This window comes from Mustela nigripes, chromosome 1 (assembly GCF_022355385.1).
Source record: "Mustela nigripes isolate SB6536 chromosome 1, MUSNIG.SB6536, whole genome shotgun sequence".
Classification (NCBI taxonomy): Eukaryota; Metazoa; Chordata; class Mammalia; order Carnivora; family Mustelidae; genus Mustela; species Mustela nigripes.
This window is the reverse complement of record NC_081557.1, coordinates 80,437,794-80,459,553: the sequence shown is the minus strand read 5'-3', so window position 1 is coordinate 80,459,553 and position 21,760 is coordinate 80,437,794. Positions and strand designations below refer to the sequence as shown.

Genomic DNA, 21,760 nt, shown 5'->3' with positions numbered 1-21,760 from the left:
CTCGATTCCAGGACCCTGAGATCATAACCTGAGCCGAAGGCAGCGGCTTAACCCACTGAGCAACCCAGGCGCCCATAACATAGTTATTTTATTTTATTTTATTTTATTTTTTAAAAGATTATTTATTTATTTATTTATTTGACAGACAGAGATCACAAGTAGGTAGAGAGGCAGGCAGAGAGAGAGGAGGAAGCAGGCTCCCTGCTGAGCAGAGAGCCCGATGTGGGGCTAGAGCCCGATGTGGGGCTAGAGCCCGATGTGGGGCTCGATCCCAGGACTCTGGGATCATGACCTGAGCCGAAGGCAGAGGCTTTAACCCACTGAGCCACCCAGGCGCCCCCATAACATAAAGCTGAAAAGCTTTAGAAGTCTTGGCAGTAAAATATGAAGGGTTATTAATGTTTTCCAAATATAAAAAACAGGCTTTATTTATTATTTTAGAGGGGTATGGCATGGAGGGGAGAGGGAGAAACAGATAGCCTGCTGAGCTGGGAGCCCGTTGTGGGGTTCACTCTCACCACCTGCAGATCATGACCTGAGCCAAAATTAAGACCCAAAATTTGGTGGCTTAACCCATTGAGCCACCCAGGCACCCCTAAAAATCAGATTTTTAACTTATATTGTTTTGACTTTGGGAAAATCAAAACTTAGACTTTTCAAGATTCTTTAATTATGTTATTCAATATTACTGAATTCTTGGGCTTCTGCACTTTTTTTTCTTAAAGGTTTTATTTTTAAGTAATGTCTACCCCCACTGTGGTGCTCAAATTGACAACCCTGTGATCAAGAGTTGCATGCTGTTCTGACTGAGCCAGCCAGGCACCCCATTCTGAATTTTCTTTTTAAAATAACAGAAAAAATAAAAAAATAAATATATATATATATATACACACACACACATATATATATATATGGTACACATGCATTATAAAAATTAAAAGATACAGATAAAAATGAAAATAATCTCAAAACCTATTTTCCAGGGCAATCTCACTGTAAGCATTTTGGTGGTATATATCTTAGCAGATGTATCAAGTACCTATTTTTTATGAAACTGACGTATATTGGATATTGGAGGTGCTACCTAACAGTTACTATTTTGAATTGTCCTAAAATGAACTACTGAAAGAAAATCAAGTTTTCTGTGTGACAAAATGTAAAGATAAAACTTTGTACAGTAATTGTAACTTCTATGGGAGGTTGTCATTTGAGAGAGAATTTGAAATTGTCTGTGATCCAATTTTCAAGAGTTTTTTAGTGAGATAAAGATTACCTTGATGCTTAATTAAATTTGGTATCATGTACCTTGATCTGTGGCTGTAGATGGAAAGTGAACCATATAGCCCCATTCAGATAGAAATAGGTTCCAGTCCCTACAACTACTAGTTGTAGTCCCACCTACAACTAATTATTATTTTTTTAAGATATATTTATTTGATACAGAGAGAGAGAAATCTCAAGTAGGCAGAGAGAGAGGGTGAACCAGGCTCCTCGCTGAGCAGAGAGCCCGATAGACGGGGCTTGATCCCAGGACCCTGAGACCATGACTTGAGCCCAAGGCAGAGGCTTAACCCACTGAGCCACCCAGGCGCCCCCAACTAATTATTTTTGCTAAGGAAATTTTTCTTACATAGGCCATCATGAAATTTCTAAACATTTTTTAAATTTTTATTTTTTTAAAAAATTTTATTTATTTATTTGCCAGGCAGAGTGGCAGGCAGAGGGAGAAGCAGACTCTCTTTGGAGCAGGGAACACAGTGTGGGGCTTGATCCCAGGACCCTGGGATCATGACCTGAGCCAAAGGCAGAGGCTTTAACCCACTGAACCACCCAGGAGCCCCTATAATCTTTTTTTTAAATAAGACTTTTAATTTGTTATTTATCCTACTAGTGTTTGTTGAATCACTGTTGTGAGGTTGTTTTAGATGCTAAATGCTACAGTAGTAAAAACAAATATGCATAGTGCTTTTTACTCTACCAAATGCACTTGCCTGTGATTTCTAGACCCAACCCTCAGAGGATATCATTGAATACATCTGGGATTCTCAGTTTAAAATGCTCCCCAGGTGATGCTTGTGTGCAGGTACAGAAAAACAAAACTACAGCAAGCAAAAAACCCTAACAGAGCTTATTTGGGCACATTATCTTCAAAGTCTATACAAACAGCCTACTGAGGTAGGTATTATTATCCTCGCCTAAAAAAGGCCCTGCAGCAGGCCAGGGTATGAATCCATCTGTCCTCTTAGTTGGTTGCTCTTTCTTTCCTCTGTGTCAGGGTGTTTCATAATGTTTCTCTTGTGGTTGCAGATTTCCTTTTTTAATCTTCCCCACTACCAAAAAATCTGATCTAAGTATTTGCTTTAAAATAAATTAGTTTCATAGAAGTTACAATGAATCACGAATCAGTATATACCAGTCTATTAACAGTGGTTATCTTTGGAGGATGTAATTGCAGGGGAGTTTGCCTTTCGGATTTTTAAAAAGTTTAATGCTTTTTCATATAATGTGCTAGTTCTCTCTCTCTCTCAAAATAGTAAGTTTGTTTCATCTTTGTATTTTGCAAAATTTAAGGAAAGGAAATTTGAAAGGCCCCTGTGTGTGTGTTGTGGATGGCGGGGGTGGGGTGGGTGGGGGAGTCTAATGAGAATCAGGGTATGGGGATTATTTGGAAGAGAAAAGCCTGCCTTCACCAGATTTATAATCACTAGCCTGGTTGATAGACAAACCATAGGATGAGGTTAACACTAATCACCATGACTGGGATAAGATTGTGGTCCAGAAAAAAGTTAGTCGGCATTTATAGTGGGGCACCTGGGAGGCTGGTTAGTTGAGCAGCTCGGTGCAGCCTTTCCCCTGCTCCTTTCTCAGCTGAACACCTCTTGCGGTTGCAGATTGGATGGAATTCCAGAAGGCACACTCCTATATGATGTCCAGGGAAGAAAAGAGACTGTTTCTTCTTGTGTATCTCCGGAGCCTTAAGATTGAATAAATCTTTCTCAAAGCCCACCAGCACAATACCCCTCAAATCTCACTGGACAGAATTGTATCAGCTGCTTCTAGCCAATCCAGATGTCTGCAGGGAAATGGTGCTGTGGGTTGCGTTCTGTTGGAAAAAAGTGCTTTGGTAGTTGGGTAGGTAGCACAGGCAAGGGCATTCTCTATTTGGGAGATTATAGAATAGGTGGGCTGGGGGCGCGTGGGTGGCTCAGTGGGTTAAGCCGCTGCCTTCGGCTCAGGTCATGATCTCGGGGTCCTGAGATCGAGTTCCGCATCAGGCTCTCTGCTCAGCGGGGAGCCTGCTTCCCTCTCTCTCTCTCTGCCTGCCTCTCCATCTACTTGTGATTTCTCTCTGTCAAATAAATAAATAAAATCTTTAAAAAAAAAAAAAAAGAATAGGTGGGCTGGCTGGAAGGAAAAAGAACTAATTCATTCTTACCTAATTATCTGCAAGTTAAATGTTTGCTGGCAAAATTGAGAAATCGAAGGAGCCTCACACAGGCCATTGATTAGGATCTTGGCCCTTCATTTTGAGCGATATTGCTGTCTAGAACAGAATGGCTGGAATGGTGAAGAATATGAAGAGTTTGACATGAAACATGAACGAACTGTAAGGGAGATACCTAGCCTGGAGAAGAAGAAAAGGTGGGATTTAGTGGTGGTGGCACTAACAATATGTCAGAATGTGTTAGACTATTCGATTGTTTGTTTCTGAAGGCTAAGTAGGAGACTGGAGCAGAGTTTCTCCGTGGAGAAATGAGGTGAATAAGAGTATAGGATGTTCTTTTATTTTACTTCCTTTAATTATGGATATTTCCAGGGCGCCTGGGTGGCTCAGTGGGTTAAAGCCTCTGCCATCGGCTCAGGTCATGATCCCAGGGTCCTGGGATCGAGCCCCCATCTGGCTCTCTGCTCGGAGGAGAGCCTGCTTCCTCCTCTCTCTCTCCCTGCCTCTTTGCCAACTTGTGATCTTTCTCTGTCAAATAAATAAATAAAATCTTTAAAAAAAATTACGAATATTTCCAACATAGTGTAGTAAAAATACAGATACTCCTTTATATACCACCCAGTTCTCTTAAGTTTTAACCCTTCCCATATTTGCTTTATCCTTTTTATTTTTTATTTTTGAGTACTAAAGCATAGATATAGAAATAAAACATTACAGTAGAAAGGCCTCCTTTGAATGTTTTCCAGTCCCACTAACCTTCCTTTCCAGAAATAACTCTTACCTTGAGTTGGGAATTTAGCATTCCCATTCATGTTTTCATGCTGAGAGAGACCTCTTTCTAATTTCTGGATTCCGAAGAAGTTTGTTCAGGCTCTTAGAGTGGTAATAAATATTTATCGATGCAGAGCGTTAATTGTTTGAACATATTATGATTTAAAAGCTAAGATACTTGAAGTGGAAGTAGAGATAGCCAGATATTCATGAAGGTGCCAAGCAGGCATGGCACCATTGCAACCCTCCATACATCAAAAGCCCTTGAGTATTTTTGAGCTTTTAGAAATTTATAGCTTAGTGTGTTTTCATAAAGTACGTACCTATGTAACTATTGCCAGGGTTAAAAAAAAAAAAAAAATAGAACATTCCTACCCTAACCATCCCCTCTAACAATTATTAAATTGACCTTCATGGTAATTATTTATTCTTTATAGTTTTACCATCCAACCATTTGTCCTTAACCGCTGTAGTTTATCCTGTTTTCTAAATTTATATAAATGGAATCCTTCAGTATGTATTCTTAAGTATCTGGGCTCTCTCAGTAATCATGGCGTTCTGTTTTGTTTTGTTTTGTAATCCCTACACCCCGTGTGGGGCTCAAACTCGTGACCCTGAGATCAAGAGCTGCTTGCTCTTCCATCTGAGTCAGTTAGGCACCTTTCTTTCACTAAATGTGTTTTTGAGAGTCATTGGTATTGTTGAGTGTGGCTGTGTAGTATATTACTGTGTTGGAAGAAACTGATTTGTTTTGCTGACGGACGTTTGGGTTTCCAGGTTGAGGTTATTGGGATACTATTGTTCTCTCTCGCTTGCCTTTTTACTCTCTTAATGATATCTCTGGAAGAAGTTTTTAATTTTAGGGTCTAACTTACCTCTTTCATGATGATGATGATGATGGATGCTTTTTGTGTGCTCTTTCAGAAGTCTTTTCTTACCCTGAGGACATAAAATTACTTTCCTTGATTATCCGTTAGGAACTTACTATTTTGCCTGGCACATTCAGAGCTACAGTTTACCTGGAACTGATTTTTGTGTAATAAGAAGCATGGTCTTTTTATTTTTATCTTTTCCATATGGGTATGTGGCCCATACCATATGGCTATCCAGCTTGCACCATTTATTGTCAAGGTCATCCTTTCCCTTCTGTTCTCCCATGGCACCTTTGTTGTTAATTAATATCTCTGTATGGGTAAATCTGTTTCTCGGCTCTCTTAATCATTGATGTTGGTGTGTATCCTTACACTAAGTCTATACCCCCCCCTTTTGTTTTTAAGATTTTATTTATTTATTTGACAGAGACATCACAAGTAGGCAGGGGGTGGGGGAAGCGGGCTCCCCGCTGAGCAGAGAGCCTGACATGGGGCACCATTCCAGGATCCTGAGACCATGATCTGAGCTGAAGGCAGAGGCCTAACCCACTGAGCCACCCGGGTGCCCCAAGTCTACACTCTCTTAATAACTGTACTTTATAATAAGGTTTTATATCTATTAGTAGAATATGCCCTTCTACTTTGGTGGTCTTTAATAGGGTTTGACTTTTTGTAATTATTTTCTTCCCAAATACATTTGCTGCATTTCACTGAAAACAGCTACTTGTAGGAATTTAGATTGGGATTGCATTTATTCTGTAGTTAATTGGGGAAAAAATTGATTTATTTATTTATTTTTAAAATATTGATTATTCCAGGGACGCCTGGAATCATATAACGGAGTGTCCAACTCTGATCTCAGGGGTATGAGCTTGGGATCTGAGTTGGATTTGGTGCTGGGTGTGAAGCCTACTTTAAATAGTCTTCTAATCTAGAGACAGGGTGCATGCCTTTATTTAGGTCTTCCTTCATTGCCCTCGGTCATTTGTATGGCTTTCTGCCTAGAGATCTTGTACTATCTTGTCTTAAGTTTATTCATAGGTATTTGATTATTTTTAATGCTGTTGTAAATTTATTGTTCTTTTGTGCTTGTGAAAACACAGTTGATAGTTCCAAATTGTGCATCCAGAAGACATGCTAAACTTGTGCACTAATTATAATTTATCAGTAATTTTGAAAATTTCTGAATATATTCTACAGATTATGATAGTTTTGTTTTTTGCCTTCCAATTCTCACAGCTTTTATTTCTTTTTCTTTCTTTACTGCACTGGCTAAGACTCTAGGAAAATGTCTGAGAGACGTGGTAATAGCTGGTATCTCTCTTTAACTCCTGATTTCAAGGGGAAACTACATTTCACTGTTTATATGATAATTGTAGGTTTCTTTGTAGATACCCTGTCCTTTATTAGAATAAGGAAGAGCTCTTCTGTCTGCTAAAGATTCTTTTCGTGACTGATTGTTGAATGTTCTTCACTGTTTCCCCAACTATTTAGGTGATCATATGATTTTTCTTTTTGATAGTATGAAATATTAATTGATTTTTTAAATATGTAAGCAACTTTTGCATTCCTGAAATGATCCAAACTTACTTACTTTCTGGATTTGGTTTGCTTAAATTTTGTTCAGGTTTTTTGCCTCTGTGCTCAAAAGTAGTTTTGGGGTGCCTAGGTGGCTCAGTTGATTGGACGGACTCTAGATTTTGGCTCAGTTCATACATGATCTCAAGGTTGTGGGATGAAGCCCAGCGTTGGGCTCCGTGCTCAGTGTAGTCTGCTTGAGATTTTTTCCTCCTCCTGCTTGCACTCTCTTTCTTGCTGTCCAAAATAAATGAAATCTTAAAAAATTATTAAAAATCATTTTTAAAAAGTCGGTTTGACTTGTAATTCTTCTCTCTCTCTTTTTAAAAAAAATATTTGTCAGGTTTTGGTTTCAAAGTTTTAGGGCCTCAAAAGCACTTGGAGAGAGGAGATACTGCCTCTTTTTCTGTTCTCTGAAATATTTTACTTACGGCATTATTTTTCTTTTAAAGATTTTATTTATTTATTTGACAGAGAGAGATCACAAGTAGATGGAGAGAGAGGCAGGCAGAGAGAGAGAGAGGGAAGCAGGCTCCCTGCTGAGCAGAGAGCCCGATATGGGACTTGATCCCAGGACCCTGAGATCGTGACCTGAGCCGAAGGCAGCGGCTTAAACCACTGAGCCACCCAGGCGCCCAGCATTATTTTTCTTTTAATGTTTGGAAAACAGTTTGCCAGTAAAGCCATCTGGACTTTGCTTTGTGGTAAGATTTCTAATTATGCATTCAATTTATTTACTGATTGTAGGATTAGTCCTATCTTGTGTGAGTTTGGTTAAGTTTCCCTAGTAATCTATTTCATTGGATTTCTTTAATTGATATAGTTTGATCAAAGTTGTTTATAATAGGGGCGCCTGGGTGGCTCAGTGGATTAAGCCGCTGCCTTCGGCTCAGGTCATGATCTCAGGGTCCTGGGATCGAGTCCCACGTCGGGCTCTCTGCTCAGCAGGGAGCCTGCTTCCTCCTCTCTCTCTGCCTGCCTCTCTGCCTACTTGTGATCTCTGTCTGTCAAATAAATAAATAAAATCTTAAAAAAAAAAAAAAGTTGTTTATAATATACTCTTAATGGTCTTTGTAATATGAGTAGAATCTGCAGTGATGTTACCTTTTTTCATTACTAACTTGGTTATTTTTGTGTATTTTTGTTTTGTTGTAGTGGGTCTAACCAGGTGTTAAGTCTTTTTATCACCTTTGGGTTTTGTTGATCCTCTCTGTTGTCTGTTTATTTTACATTTTCTTTCTTTTTTTTTTTTTCTTTTAAAGATTTTATGTTTAAGTTCTCTCTAATGGGGCTCAGACTCAGCAGTCCTGAGCTCAAGAGTCTGTGTGCCCTGCAGACTGAGCCAGCCTCCATTTTATTTCTGCTCGTTATAATTTTCTTCTTTCTACTTTCCAGAGGTTTAATTTATTCTAACAGTTTAATTTATTCTTTTTCTGACCACTTAAAATTTTTTTTGGCCTTTCTGCTTTTATATTAATTTAAAGCTATAAATTTTCCTCCAAACAGGCTTTAGCTGCAGTGCACAAGGGATTTTTTTTTTAGCTTTCTATTTAATTAATTTTATTTTATTTTTAATTTTTAAGATTTTATTTATGTATTTGACAGAGAAACAACGAGAGAGGGAACCCAAGCAGGGGGAGTGGGGGAGGGAGAAGCAGACTCCCCACGAGCAGGGATCCCAGTGCAGGGCTTGATCCCAGGGCCCTAAGATCATGACCTGAGGCGAATGCAGACATTTAAGGACTAAGCCACCCAAACCCGAGGCACCTCTGTTTTTGTTTTTTAAAATATTTTATTTGGGGGTGCCTGGTTGGCTCAGTGGGTTAAAGCCTTTGCCTTTAGCTCAGGTCCTGATCTCAGGGTCCTGGTATCAAGACCCATATCAGGCTCTCTGCTTGGCAGGGAGCCTGCTTCCTCCTCTCTCTCTGCCTACTTGTGGTCTCTGTCTGTCAAATAAATAAATAAAATCTTAAAAAAAAATAAAAGATTTATTTATTTGAAAGAGAGTGAGCAGGGGGAGGGGGGAGGGAAAGGAAGAAGCAGGCTCCCCACTGAGCAGGGGGCACAACTCAGGGCTTGATTCCAGGACCCTGTGATCATGACCTGAGCTTAAGTCAGACACTTAACAATGACTGAGCCACCTGGTGCCCCAGCATGTAAGTTTTGATATGTTATGTTTTCATTATCATTCACTAGAAAAATTGGTTTTCCACTCTAATTCTGTTTTTTTTTCTCCCTGGGCTATTTAGAAGTACGTTTGCTGGGGCACCTGGGTCGCTCAGTTGGTTAAGTGTCTGACTCTTGGCCTCAGCTCAGGTCTTGATCTCAGGGTTCAGAGTTCCAGCCCTGTATTGGGCTCCTTGGTGGGTTCCTCAGTGGGTATGGAGCCTACTTAAAAAAAAAAAATAGTACATTTGTTAATTTATTTTTTTTTAGACTTTATTTCAGCTTGAGAGAGAGAGAGAGAGAGAGAGAGATCACAAGCAGGGGAAGGGGTAGAGGGAAAAGCAGGCTCCCAGCTGAGCAGGGAGCCCCATGTGGGACTCCACCCCAGCACCCTGGGATCATGACCCGAGTGCTTAACTGAGCCACCCAAGTGTCCCCGTTTGTTAATTTCTAAATATAGGGATTTTTTCTGGTTGTCTTTTTGTTATTTCCAGTTTAACTGCATTGTGGTGAGAAAAATAGTGTATATGGTTTCAGTCCTTTGAAATTTGTTGAGACGTGTTCTATTACTGGTCTATGGTAAAATACTGATTATGTGAATGAAGAGAATGTATATTCTTCAGTTTTTACTTCTGATGTTTTCTGTATGTGCTGATCCTGTTGTTTTTGTGTTGTTCAGATTTTTATCCTTAAAAGATTTTTATGATCATTTTTTCCCAGTTATTGAGAAAAGTGTGTTAAAAATCTCCCAACTGGCATTTTTATTTTTTTTTAAAGACTTTATTTATTTGACAGAGAAGAGAGCAAGCACAAGCAGGGGAGCCAAAGTGGGGAGAAGGAGAAGCAGACTCCCTGCTGAATAGGCAATCAGAAAAATTCCCTATATTTAGAAATTAACAAACAGGGGCACCTGGGTGGCTCAGTTAAGTGCTTGGGTCATGGTCAGGCTTGATCCCAGGACCCTGCAATCATGACCTGAGCTGAAGGCGGACACTTAACTGACTGAGCCACCCAGGCACCCTCTCCTTGTAGTTTTGACAGTTTTTTGCTTTGTTTTGAGGCTGTTCGTAGGTGCATACAGATTTATTATTATTATCTTTTCCTGAAGAATTGAATCTCACAGTTATAGTTTCCCTTTTTAATCCAGTAATTTTTTTGCCTTTACTAATATTTTGTTTAATATTTCTATGTTTTATATGTGCTATGTTTTTTTCTTTTATTAACCTAGTACCTGTGTTTTCCTGGAGTATTTAGTACATTTACATTTAATGTGGCTGTTGATATGCTTGAGTTCTCATCTACCTTCTTATTTAGTGCTTTTTGTTTGTTTTGCCAGTTGTTTTTTTTTCCCCCCTTAGTTAATTCCTTTGGAATTGTTACTATTTTACTTCTCTTATTACTTTGGAACATATTTATATAGTCTTTTATTACTGCTTTAGGGGTTACTTTAGAAATTTCAGTATCTTTCACTTTTTGGTGCCTTACGTTAATTGGTATTTTTATCCTCTTCCTGGACAATAGAAGACTTCAGAACACTTTTAACTCCATTTAACCCCATCTCATCTTTTCTTTTGCCATTGTTGTTATATATGTTAATTTCATTTTAAACCCCAGAAGATGTTACACAAACCATGTTCCATATTGTCAAATGAATTTAGGTCAGTGGCTATTGACTCTGGAGGTGCACTGGTATTGTTTAGGTAACTTCTGCAGAACACAGATGGCTGGCTGTAGTTCAGACCAATGACATCTGGACCTCTGAATAGAGGGGGTCAAGCATTAGTATTTTCTAAAAACTCCTTAGGTAATTCAATTTTGTGGTAAGATTGAGAGCCTCTAGTTTTCCATATTTATTGTTTTCATGATTTTTTTATACCTCTTGCATCTCTGACCTTTCTTGGGTAATTTTTTATCTTCCAAAACATGTTAGAATTTTTTTAAAAAGATTTTTATTTATTTATTTGACAGACAGAGATCACAAGTAGGCAGAGAGGCAGGCAGAGAGAGAGGAGGAAGCAGGCTTCCTGCCGAGTAGAGGCCTCAATCCCAGGACCCTGAGATCATGACCTGAGCCGAAGGCAGAGGCTTTAACCCACTGAGCCACCCAGGCGCCCCGTGTTAGAATTTTTTTAAGGGTAGGTTGGCTGTTGTCATATTCTTTTACCAAATACCTTTTTCACTATCTTTCTTGCAAGATAGGTTCATTGGAAATAGAATTTATTTCATCATCTTTAAGTACTTACTCCATTCCTGATACTTTGTTACCAATATCCCGATATTGAATGTTATCAGTAACTGGAATTTGTTGTCAGTATAATTACCCTCCTTTGAAAGTAACGTATTCTTAAGTCTCTACTTTTAAGCTTTTCTCTTTGAATCTGATTTTCAGCAATTTTTCTATTCTATACTTAGAAGGAGTTTTTTTTAAAAAAAAAAATGTGTTCTCCTTGGGGCTCCTGGGTAGTTCAAATACCTCACTCTTGATTTTAGCCCAGGTCATGGTCTCCGGGTTGTGAGATTGAAACCTGCATCAGGCTCTGTTCTGGGTATGGACCCTACTTAATATTCTCTATTGTTCTCTCCCTTATTGAGAGGACATTGAGACTCCCCACTTGAGTGTTCTCTGTCTCTCTAAATAAATAAATAAATAAAATAAATAAATTTTAAAAAATAATTTAAAAAAAGCTTCTTGAGTCTGTGGTTTGATGCCTTTCATCAGTTTTAGAAAATTCCCAGCCATTTTCTTTTTAAGCATTTAAATATTGTTTCTGTCTGATTCTCTCTTTCCCTGTGGGACTCCAAAAACAATACCTTAGATGTCACTGTGTCCACTGTGTCTCTCCAGGTCTCATTTGATAGATTTTCTTCTGGCTCATTTTTCTGCTTACTAATAATTTTTTCAGCTGTATCTGATCTGCCTTGAAGCCCACCAATCAAGTTCTTAATTTCAGTTACTGTAGTTTCAATTTTATAATTTAAAAAACTTTTAAAAAATTTTATTTGCCAGAGAGAGAGTGAGAACACAAGCAGGGAGAGTGGCAGGCAGAGGGAGAAAACCCCGCTGAGCACGAAGCCTATTGGGGGACTCAGTCCTAGGACCCTGAGATCATGAGCTGAGCTGAAGGCAGGTGTGTAACCAACTGAATCATCCAGTACTGCATAATTAAAAATTTTTCTAAGTGTTTCTAGATCATAGCTGAAATTCTCAGTTTTTGTCTTCTGTGTCTTTGACCATGGGAAATATATAGGTCTGTGTCTGATAATTTCAGTATCTTGGGGTCCCTGTTTTTTTTTTTTAAACTAAGATCTATTTATTTTGTTTTTCATTCATGTCTCCTTTTTTGTCAAAGTAGTTTTGATTATGTGCCAGACACTTTATTTACACACATGCCCTATAGGCTAATTTGAGGCCTAAGCTAATGTTATACTGTAAGGAGCATTCCATTCGCTTCTTCCTGAAGCTTGGGGATAGTAGCAGTCCAGGATCTCCTTTTCATTTCATGGATTTAGATTGTTAGAAGCTGAGCTGCAATCTCTGGGAAGGCCTGTCACCATTCTTGGTTTAGTCTGCTTTGTAGTATCAACTTCTAATTTTAGGTTCTCCAGGTATACTTCCCTTCCCCTGTTCCTCCAGCCCTGGACTCCAGTCCCTTTCCCTTTAGTCCTTCTGTGCATCAAAAGCACTACTTAGATACTCTCCTCAGAATCTTTCTGTTTCCTCAGAGAAAGAAAACTCTGCAAGCTGTGCCTGTCTGCCTGAGCCTTTATTCTCGTTAATTCTTTACTGTCATTTTAGATCTCTGCTGCCTTTGAGCAGGTGATTTTCATATTTTGTATTGCTCTTCTGGTTGTCCTCATTAGGGTGGTTGGTCTGAATTACCTAGTTGAGCATAACTGGAAGTTAATTCCCTTGAAATTAGATATTTCCTGGGAATTTACAGAGAGAACTTAAGTGAATTTACATAGTTAGGGAAGACAGACAATCAGGAATAGAGTAGTAGATTCTAGTGATTGTTGGAGTAATAATAATGATCTGTTTATGGTGCAATTATTATGTATAGTGTCTTAAAAATTTTTTTTTTTTTTTTTTGACAGAGAAACAGTGAGAGAGGGACACAAGCAGGGGGAGTGGAATAGGGAGAAGCAGGCTTCCCATTGGGCAAGGAGCCGAATGTGGGGCTGGGTCCCTGGACCCTGAGATCATGACCTTAGCCAAAGGCAGACACTTAACCAACTGAGCCACCCAGGCGTCCCTCTGAATAGTGCTTTACATATATTCATTGAAACCTTGAAATGATCCTGAGAATGGGAACTGTGGTTATCCTTGTCTTACAGATTTAGGAACTGGGATGTGTTCAGGTAAAGTTACTTGACCAAGGTCATGATTCAGGAAGTGATGAACTTGTTCTCAAGTTTGTGCTGGCTGGTGGGACAGATGGCTTGGATCAGATCCCCGGGGAAAGGAAAGCCCAGGTTGGGAAAGCTCAGATGTCTCCAGAGAAGGTTATCTGATAGTCAACATTCATTTTTTAAAATTTGTTTATTTTTGTAAGGCTTTATTGTTATTCCCATTATCACACAGTATAATATTAGTTTCAGTGAAAATATGGAACGGTTCACAAATTTGTGTCATCCTGGTGCAGAGGCCCTGCTAATCCTCTCTATATTGTTCCAACTTTAGTGCATGTGTTGCTGAAGCAAGCTCCTGACAGCCAAAATTTAGGTAAAACATTATACGAGATGATTCTTAGTAATCAGAAAGTCAAGGGAAACTGTCCTCAGGCCCGTAGTTTCTCCACCATCAAACCATTATCAGTAATTGTCCTATTGTTAGGTCTCGAATGTATGATCTGTCTCAGAAACCTATTTGTCAATTCTTAAAATCTTGAAAAATGTTTGAGATTCTGGGGGCACCTGGTTGGCTCAGTTGGAAGAACATGTGACTCTTGATCTTGCGGTCATGAGTTAAAGACCCATGTTCGGTGTAGAGATTCCAAAAAAATAAAACTATTTAAAAAAAAAACGACTGAGGTTCTCAATTGACTCTTTACAAATGATTATTAAAAGTGACCCTTAGTGTGTGTCTGTGTGTTAAAGAAAAAATACACAGTCATTGTGAAAAATTTAGAAAAGACAGGTAAGGCAAAACAAATAAAAATAAAGAAATTAACCTATTAAAGAATTTACCAATTAGATGAATAACTTATTTTTCCCACTTTTGTTTTTTAAACATCTTAATTTTTAAAGTAGATTCCTCTTTATATGTTTATAACCTGTTCCCCCCATTTCACGTATTGAGTAACTTTCCAGGGCGTTAAGTATTTTACATCACTTTTAGTTGAATCACCCTTCATGGTTTGGGGCTTTTGAACTCCTGCATTTTAAAAAATTTTATTATTATTTTTAGCTGATGTTACTAAAAAGTAACATGATGTAAGATAGAGCAGAACATGCATACTACATATTGGTGCATTTGGAAGACAATTAAAGGAAAGGAGTTATAGTCACTTAGTGTTCAGTAAATGCCCCAGAACCCTCTCTGCTCGTGTCCTGGGGCCAATACACTGAAGGGGACATCGCCTGCGCAGGGCCACCCTTCCAAGGCTTAGGAACTCTACAAGGGGGGAGTGGAGTAGGAGAAGGGTGCCGAGCAGACCAGCCTGTCACAGGGTCCTCTGTGCATTCTGGCAGCTAGTCTTCATCACGGAGGTCCTGCCCTATGGGGGACAGTGTATACCTGAAAACAGCAGAGGGCTTAGAGTGCTTGCTTTCTCTCTTTCTTTCTCTCTCTCTCTCTCTTTTCTTTCTTTCTTTTTAAATATTTAACTTATTAGAATCATTTGGAGGAGAGACAGAGAGAGAGGGAGAAGCAGGCTCCCCACTGAGCAGGGACCCTGATGGGGGACTCCCATTCCAGGATCCTGGGATCATGACCTGAGCTGAAGGCGGACCTTTAATCGATGAAGCTACCTGGACGCCCCCAGAGCATTTTCTTCATTGGGTGTGGCTCATCATGAAAGGGACGGCTGTCCACGTTGGGCTGGGACTTGGTACATCTGGTTTGGCCAGTCTTCACATCTAAGAAGTTGTTCATCCCAGCCACAGCTTGCTTTCGGGCAAGCTCCACCTGGAGTGCGCAGCTGCGGTACACGCCCTTGCTCACCTTGTTGAACTTGGCGAGGGTGAAGTTCAGTGCCTGCTGTACATCCTCCTCTTTGATGTGGTCAGCGTCCCATGGGGCTTCCACCATTGGAAACAGGCTCCTGCTCATACCAGGGCCAGAGTCAGGGCCAGGGTAGCCAGCAGGGTGCTCAGGGGCCCGGCTATGGTGTGCTCGGAGGTGGATGAAACTTAGAGGGGATTGATCCTGCAGCGGCCCTCCCTGCATTTTTAAATAAATATTTAAATATTTATATTTCATCCGCCCCCACAAGTTGCCTTCCATACCCTGAATACATAGTACTTAACGCTTACACTGCAGAAGAATACTGTTTACCAGTGGTTGGGTTATTTGCAGTATTGGCATTACAACTTGAATATATGATTGTATTTTGCCCTTATTTTATAAGAATGAGTGAAAAAAATGAGAAGCACAGTGCTTACTGTGTTGATAAAAAGCGGATGGTATAATGTATTGGTACTTACTTGGTGCTTTCTGGAAAGTCTTTGAAGTTAGGTGAACACTCAGTGGGCTCAATTATGTTGGAAAAGTGAGGGAGTGTTTTTATGTATTAATCCTATTTAAAAAAAAACATGTGTTTGAGAGAGTGCATGTGCGAGAGAGTGAGTAAGCACCGGGTCAGGTGGGGGGAGGGCAGAGGAGGGATAGAGAGGGAGAAGCAGACTCCTCACAGAGCAGGGATGGGAGGCGGGGCTTGATCCCAGGACTCTGGGATCATGACCTGAACAGAAGGAGATGCTAAACCTACTGAGCCACGCAGGCACCCTTATTACTACTATTTTTTTTATTTTAAGTAGCCTCCAGGCCCAGCCTGGTACTTGAACTCATGATCCTGAGGCCACGAGTCGCATGCTTTTATGACTGAGCCAGCTAGGCACCCCTATGATGGAATGTTTTTAGATTCTGGTATCAAGTTTTCAAGGATATTTTTTGTCCTGAAAGACTGGGAGTAATTGAGATTTGAATAAATCATTACCTTTCTAGTAGCAGAACCCCCAAATAATGTTCATATCTTTGAACTTGCCCACTTTTCCAAGAATTATATATAAAAGCAAGAATCTTCCTATTCTGTAATTTAGCTATAATTTATTGAATTCTTTCCTTTATAATTGGATATTCATATTTCTGTTTTTTTTTCTAATATGCAGTGGATGTCGCCTTTTTTTTTTTAAACCATTTTAGCTATATCTTAAGTTGACATTTAAAAGAACCTTTGTTATAACTTGTTCTAAATTTGAAGACTCTCCATGGGAATTGGTTCATTTGAAGTTCTTCGTAGTCTTCATTAGCCCATATTTATTAAATTGCTATATGCAGGCACTGGGACATGACAGATAACACTATAGGTGAAAGCAGCATATAGTTACCAAAATGATAAATGAAAGAAGCCTTTTATGTTGTTGGAAAAATGATACTGCTTCTCCAGTCTTTTAACATAGATGATTTTAGTCTAGTTTATCTTTTTTAAAAAACTTATTTCTAGGGCTTACTTCCAGATACATTAAATATGTCAGCCTAAAGATACAGAAATTTCTCTGAACTGGACTATTGACATTTCTTTTCCTTTTCCTTCCCCCTCCCTTTTTTTTTGGTAAGAGAGAGATTGTGCATTCATGTGTGTTGGTGGGGAAGGGTAGAGGGAGAGAGAAAATTAAGCAGGCTTCGCGCCCAGCATGGAGCCCGACATAGGGCTCCATCTCACAACCCTGAGATTATGACCGGAGCTGAAATCAAGAGCTGGACGCTTAATCAACTGAGCCACCCAAGTGCCCCATAATTTTTTTTTTTGGTTATATATACATAACAAAATGGTTAAAGTGGTCAGTTTTAAGTGTATAGATCAGTGGCATTAAGTACATTCACAGTCCCCTGCAACCACCAGCATTGTCCATTTCCAGAACTTTTCAGCTTTGAAACAGAAATTCTGTACTCATTACACACTAACTTGCTGTCTCTCCCCCACCCGAAACCCCCCTGGAAACCTCTCTTATGAATTTGCCAATTCTTATACATGGTCTTAGAAACATTATACTGTTTTCAAAGTAAATGTATCAGAATGGCATTCCTTTTTAAAGCTGAATAATATTCCATTGTATGTATATATACCACATTCTGCTTATTCATTATCTGTTGATGGTCATTTGGGATGTTTTTATTCTGGCTCTTGTGAATACTGTTGCTGTGAACATGGGTATACTTGTATCTGAGTTCCTGTTTCAGTTCTTCTGGATATGTACTGAAAAGTGAAATTGCTGGCTCATATGGAAATTCTCTGTGGAGCTTTTTGGAAACTGAACTGTTTTCCATAGTGGTTGCTCCATTTTACATTCTCATCATCAACGTGCAAGGGTTCTAATTCCTCCACATTCTTGACTCTGGTTGTTTCTGGTTTTTTGGGTAATAGCTATCCTAATGGGTTTGAGATGGTATCTCATGGTGATTTTCATTTCCCTAAAGCTTAGTAATGTGGAGCATCTTTTCATGTTGGCCATTTTGTGTATCTTTGGAGAAGTGTTTATTCAAGTCTTATGCATTTTTGAATTGGCTTTTTGTTGTTGAGTTGTAGGAGTTCTTTATATGTTCTAAATATTCATCCCTTATCAGATATGTGACTTGTGAATATTTTCTCCCATTCTTTGGGTTGTCTTTACTCTCTTGATAGTGTCCTTTGTACAGAAGTTTTTTATTTTGATAAAGTCCAGTTCAGCTGTTGTGTGTGTGTGTCTCTCTGTGTATGTGTGTCTTTGTTTTTGGTGTCATTATCTAAGGGATCATTGCCAAATAAAATGTGAAGATTGCCCTTATGTTTTCTTTCTTTCTGTTTTTTTTTTTAAAGAGGTTATTTATTTGACAGACAGAGATCACAAGTAGGCAGAGAGGCAGGCAGAGAGATGGGGGGGGGGCGGCTCCTTGCTGAGCAGAGAGCTTAATGCTGGGATCATGACCTGACCTGAAGGCAGAGGCTTTAACCTGCTGAGCCACACTGGTGCCCCACCCTTATGTTTTCTTATAAGATTTTTATCTTTTGGGGCGCCTGGGTGGCTCAGTCAGCTAAGTGTCTTACTTTGACTCAGCTTATAATTTCAGGGTTCTGCGATCGAGCCCCATGTCAGGCTCTACCCTCAGTTTTGTCTTTTTAGCTCTTGTGTTTAGGTCTTTGACCCATTTTGAGTTCATTCTTGTTTGTGGTTTAAAGTAAGGATCCAGCTTCATTCTTTTGCAGGTGACTGTCCAGTTTTTCCCATCAATATTTGTCAAAAAGCTTGTCCTTTCCCTTTTGAATGGTCTTGGCACCCTTGTTAAAAATCATTTGATTATATGTGCAGGCGTTTGTTTCTGAGTTCTCCATTCTGTATGTCCTTTTTTAATGCTAGTACCACACTGGTTTTATTACTATAGGTAGCTTTGTGGTAGGTTTTGAAGTCAGGAAGTTTAAGTCTTCTAACTTTGGTCTTTTTTGAGAGAGTGAGGTTCCATATGAATTTTAAGATTTCTTTTTTTTTTTTTTTTAAAGATTTTATTTATTTATTTGACAGACAGAGATCACAAGTAGGCAGAGAGGCAGGCAGAGAGAGAGAGAGAAGCAGGCTCCCTACTGAGCAGAGAGCCCGATGCGGGGCTCGATCCCAGGACCCTGAGATCATGTCCTGAGCCGAAGGCAGAGGCTTTAACCCACTGAGCCACCCAGGCGCCCCTGAATTTTAAGATTTCTAAAAAAAATTTATGCAGAAAACACTTGAGAGTCTGATAGGGATTGCACTGAACTGGTAGATTACTTTGAGTAGTATTGTCATCTTAATATTAAGTCTTTAGGTCTCTAACATAAATTTCTGTAATCCAATTTTTTATAATCGACATGGGATTAATTTTAGTTTGTACTATAACTTCTGGGTGTTAGGTGTTTGATGACTTTTAGGCTTCTGAAATTAACTGTCATCTCTACTAGCTGTGATTCCTGGTATCTAAGCACCAGATAGAGATGCAAAACCTGTGGTCAGCAGACAGCATGTGGCCTGGACTTCTGTTTTAATTGGCTGTCACCATGTTGGACTTCATTGTATTTTTTTTTTTTTTTTTTAAAGATTTTATTTATTTATTTGACAGAGAGAGATCACAAGTAGGCAGAGAGGCAGGCAGAGAGAGAGGAGGAAGCAGGCTCCCTGCTGAGCAGAGAGCCCGATGCGGGACTCGATCCCAGGACCCTGAGATCATGACCTGAGCCGAAGGCAGCGGCTTAACCCACTGAGCCACCCAGGCGCCCCATTGTATTTTAAATTCAAATTGAACATCACCATTTCCAGGGCGCCTGGCTGGTTCAGCCAGTGGAGTATGTGACTCGATCTCAGGGTTGTGAGTTTGAGTCCCACATTGGGTGTCAAGAGCACTTGAAAATAAAATCACCAAAAAAACAAAACAAAACAAAACAAAAACCTTCCAAATAACATGGATTTATATGTTAAAATTCCTTTCAGTTTTTGAGAAATTGGAAGATCTGGCAACAGTGCTCAAGTAGCACCAGGCTTCCTTCAGATGGGAAGGAGACTATGGTTTTCTTGAGGAAAGTTTCATGCGGGTTGCCGTTTTTGTCTCACATTTTTGTCTGCCACTATCACCTCTCTGTTCGTCCATAGGCAGAGAGATTTCAACCCTTTTGAAAAGAGGAGAAAGAGAAAGTTGGAATGAAATTATCTCTTGGAATAAGTATTTATTGCTCATGGCAGATTTTAAGTGACCTGAAAACTGCTTTTCATAACAGACTCTTTGATGGTCTGGTTGGACCTTGCCCTATCCCCACTCCCTTTTGAAGATGGTTTATGCTTTATAATGCTATATAATGTTTTTCCTTATAGCAGCTCCTTTTTTTTTTTCTTTAATGTCTGCACACAGTGTGGGGATCAAAGTCACGACCGAGATCAAGAGTTAACATGCTGTACTGACTGGGCGAGTCAGGCACCTCTTCTTATAGCAACTCTAAGAAAAATGAGGCTTGGTTAGGTTCCTGAGAATCTACATTAATAAAATATCCTGCTGAGCTATCATTATGAAAGATTAATTTTGTGAATTGATAAAAGTCATTGATACTGAAGATTGGTTAGTGTTGTTTTTAAAAAATGTAAATAGTAATCAGGAGAGATAAAAATCAGATTAAAATGTTTTAAGTATTGATTTTAAAAGATGCAAAACCTGATAAGCTCCTAGCCAAGTTAAGCCATTACATGTGGTTTTATTTATGTATATGTAATGAGTGAAGAAGTTGAACTTGTCACAGAATAATGGAAGTGAAAGCATATTGTAGCTCTAGTGGCAGACTGGATTTCATGAAAATATCCCTATGGTAATCTGATATTATGAGAGCAGCATTTATGTCTCCAAGAAGCTATAGGAAATGGAATATAAACTTCAAGTCCCATTTGAGGTAATGATGGTTGCTTCATATACATTATTATTTTTACTTTTATTAGAGATTTTATTTATTTATTTGAGAGCGAGAACAAGCGAGGAAGCAGGGAAATGGGCAGAGTGAGAGGGAAAGAATCACAAGCAGACTGCACACTGAACCCGGAGCCTGATGCAGGCTCGATCTTAAAACTCCAAGGTCATGACTTGAGCCAAAACCAAGTCAGATGCTTAACCAACTGAGCCACACAGGTGCCCCTTATTAGAAGATAATATTATACCTATAGTATTTTTAGCATTCTTTTTACTTGGTAATTTGTGAGGATATATTTCATTGGATATCACATCAGTGCCATATCCAGTATGTGGGACAGTGTTTAATGGGAGCAAATGTTTAGAAGAAAGCAGAGATAAGTGATCAGAAGGTCAATAAGGTTGCATTATTTTATACCATCATAGGTTGAGTTCATTGTTGGCCAAGTAGATTATTCTGTTAAATATTACTGAGATTAACACAGGGCTTCTGTGATGTTTTGTAGACAACTAGTAGCCTTGTTTGAATCCAGTTTTTTTCATAGGGCCAAAGAAGGAAGTTTAACCTAATAGGAACACTTGCTTACATCTTGGCATTAAGTATTAGAGATGAGTTGCAAAAATTCTTTCATTGAGCTACTTAATAGCTGTTCCCAAGAGACAAGGAGAGTGAAAGGAGAGTCATTCTGATACATGCCAACCTGGATTGCTCAAATTTGGCTGAGGTACTAAGATACCAGATATTACTATACATAAATAGCTGCTTGACCTGCTAGTCCTTGAAGGGTTTAAGGTGAACTAGTTCTGTTGACTTTGTAAGACTGTTTAGGAGAAAAATGAGAGATTTTTATAGACAAAGTATGTGTGCTATTCAAGTTCTCATATGTGCTGAAAATTACCTCTGTGCATAAATGCTGAGGAGATATTGTGTGGGAGTGGGTGTGTTATGGTGCGGGCACTGTGTTGGTAGAAATAATTTCCTTAGAGTGTTTGGGTTGACATCATTTAGAGGCCAATCTACTAAGGACATATAAACACTTGTAGTAGAACTAGTGTTTCATACAGTGGTGTGGTTGTTGTTGCTCTCAAACTATATTCAGTTTTCATTGGGTAAATTTTGAAGAACTGTTGAATTTGTGTATTCATACATATATATGTTTGTGTATACATAACATAGGTACATATATAAGATTGTGGCTTGTAGTGATACATTAAAAGAATAAAGGCTTTTTACTATTTGGTGTGACTTTTTAACTATTTGGAAATATGTGAAATCAGTTTAGCAAGATGGTTGTCAATTTTTCATCCACAATACAA

General features: G+C 39.1%; 1 protein-coding gene and 1 non-coding gene across 6 annotated transcripts in view; one reads left to right on the top strand and one right to left on the bottom strand.

Moving 5' to 3' along the window:
• Positions 1-21,760, top strand: part of APLP2 (amyloid beta precursor like protein 2) — an 84,549-nt gene that overhangs the window by 4,778 nt on the left and 58,011 nt on the right. The window lies entirely within an intron of this gene.
• On the bottom strand, positions 13,433-13,535 carry LOC132009430 (U6 spliceosomal RNA). The gene has a single exon (XR_009401920.1). It is a non-coding gene; the product is annotated as a U6 spliceosomal RNA (small nuclear RNA).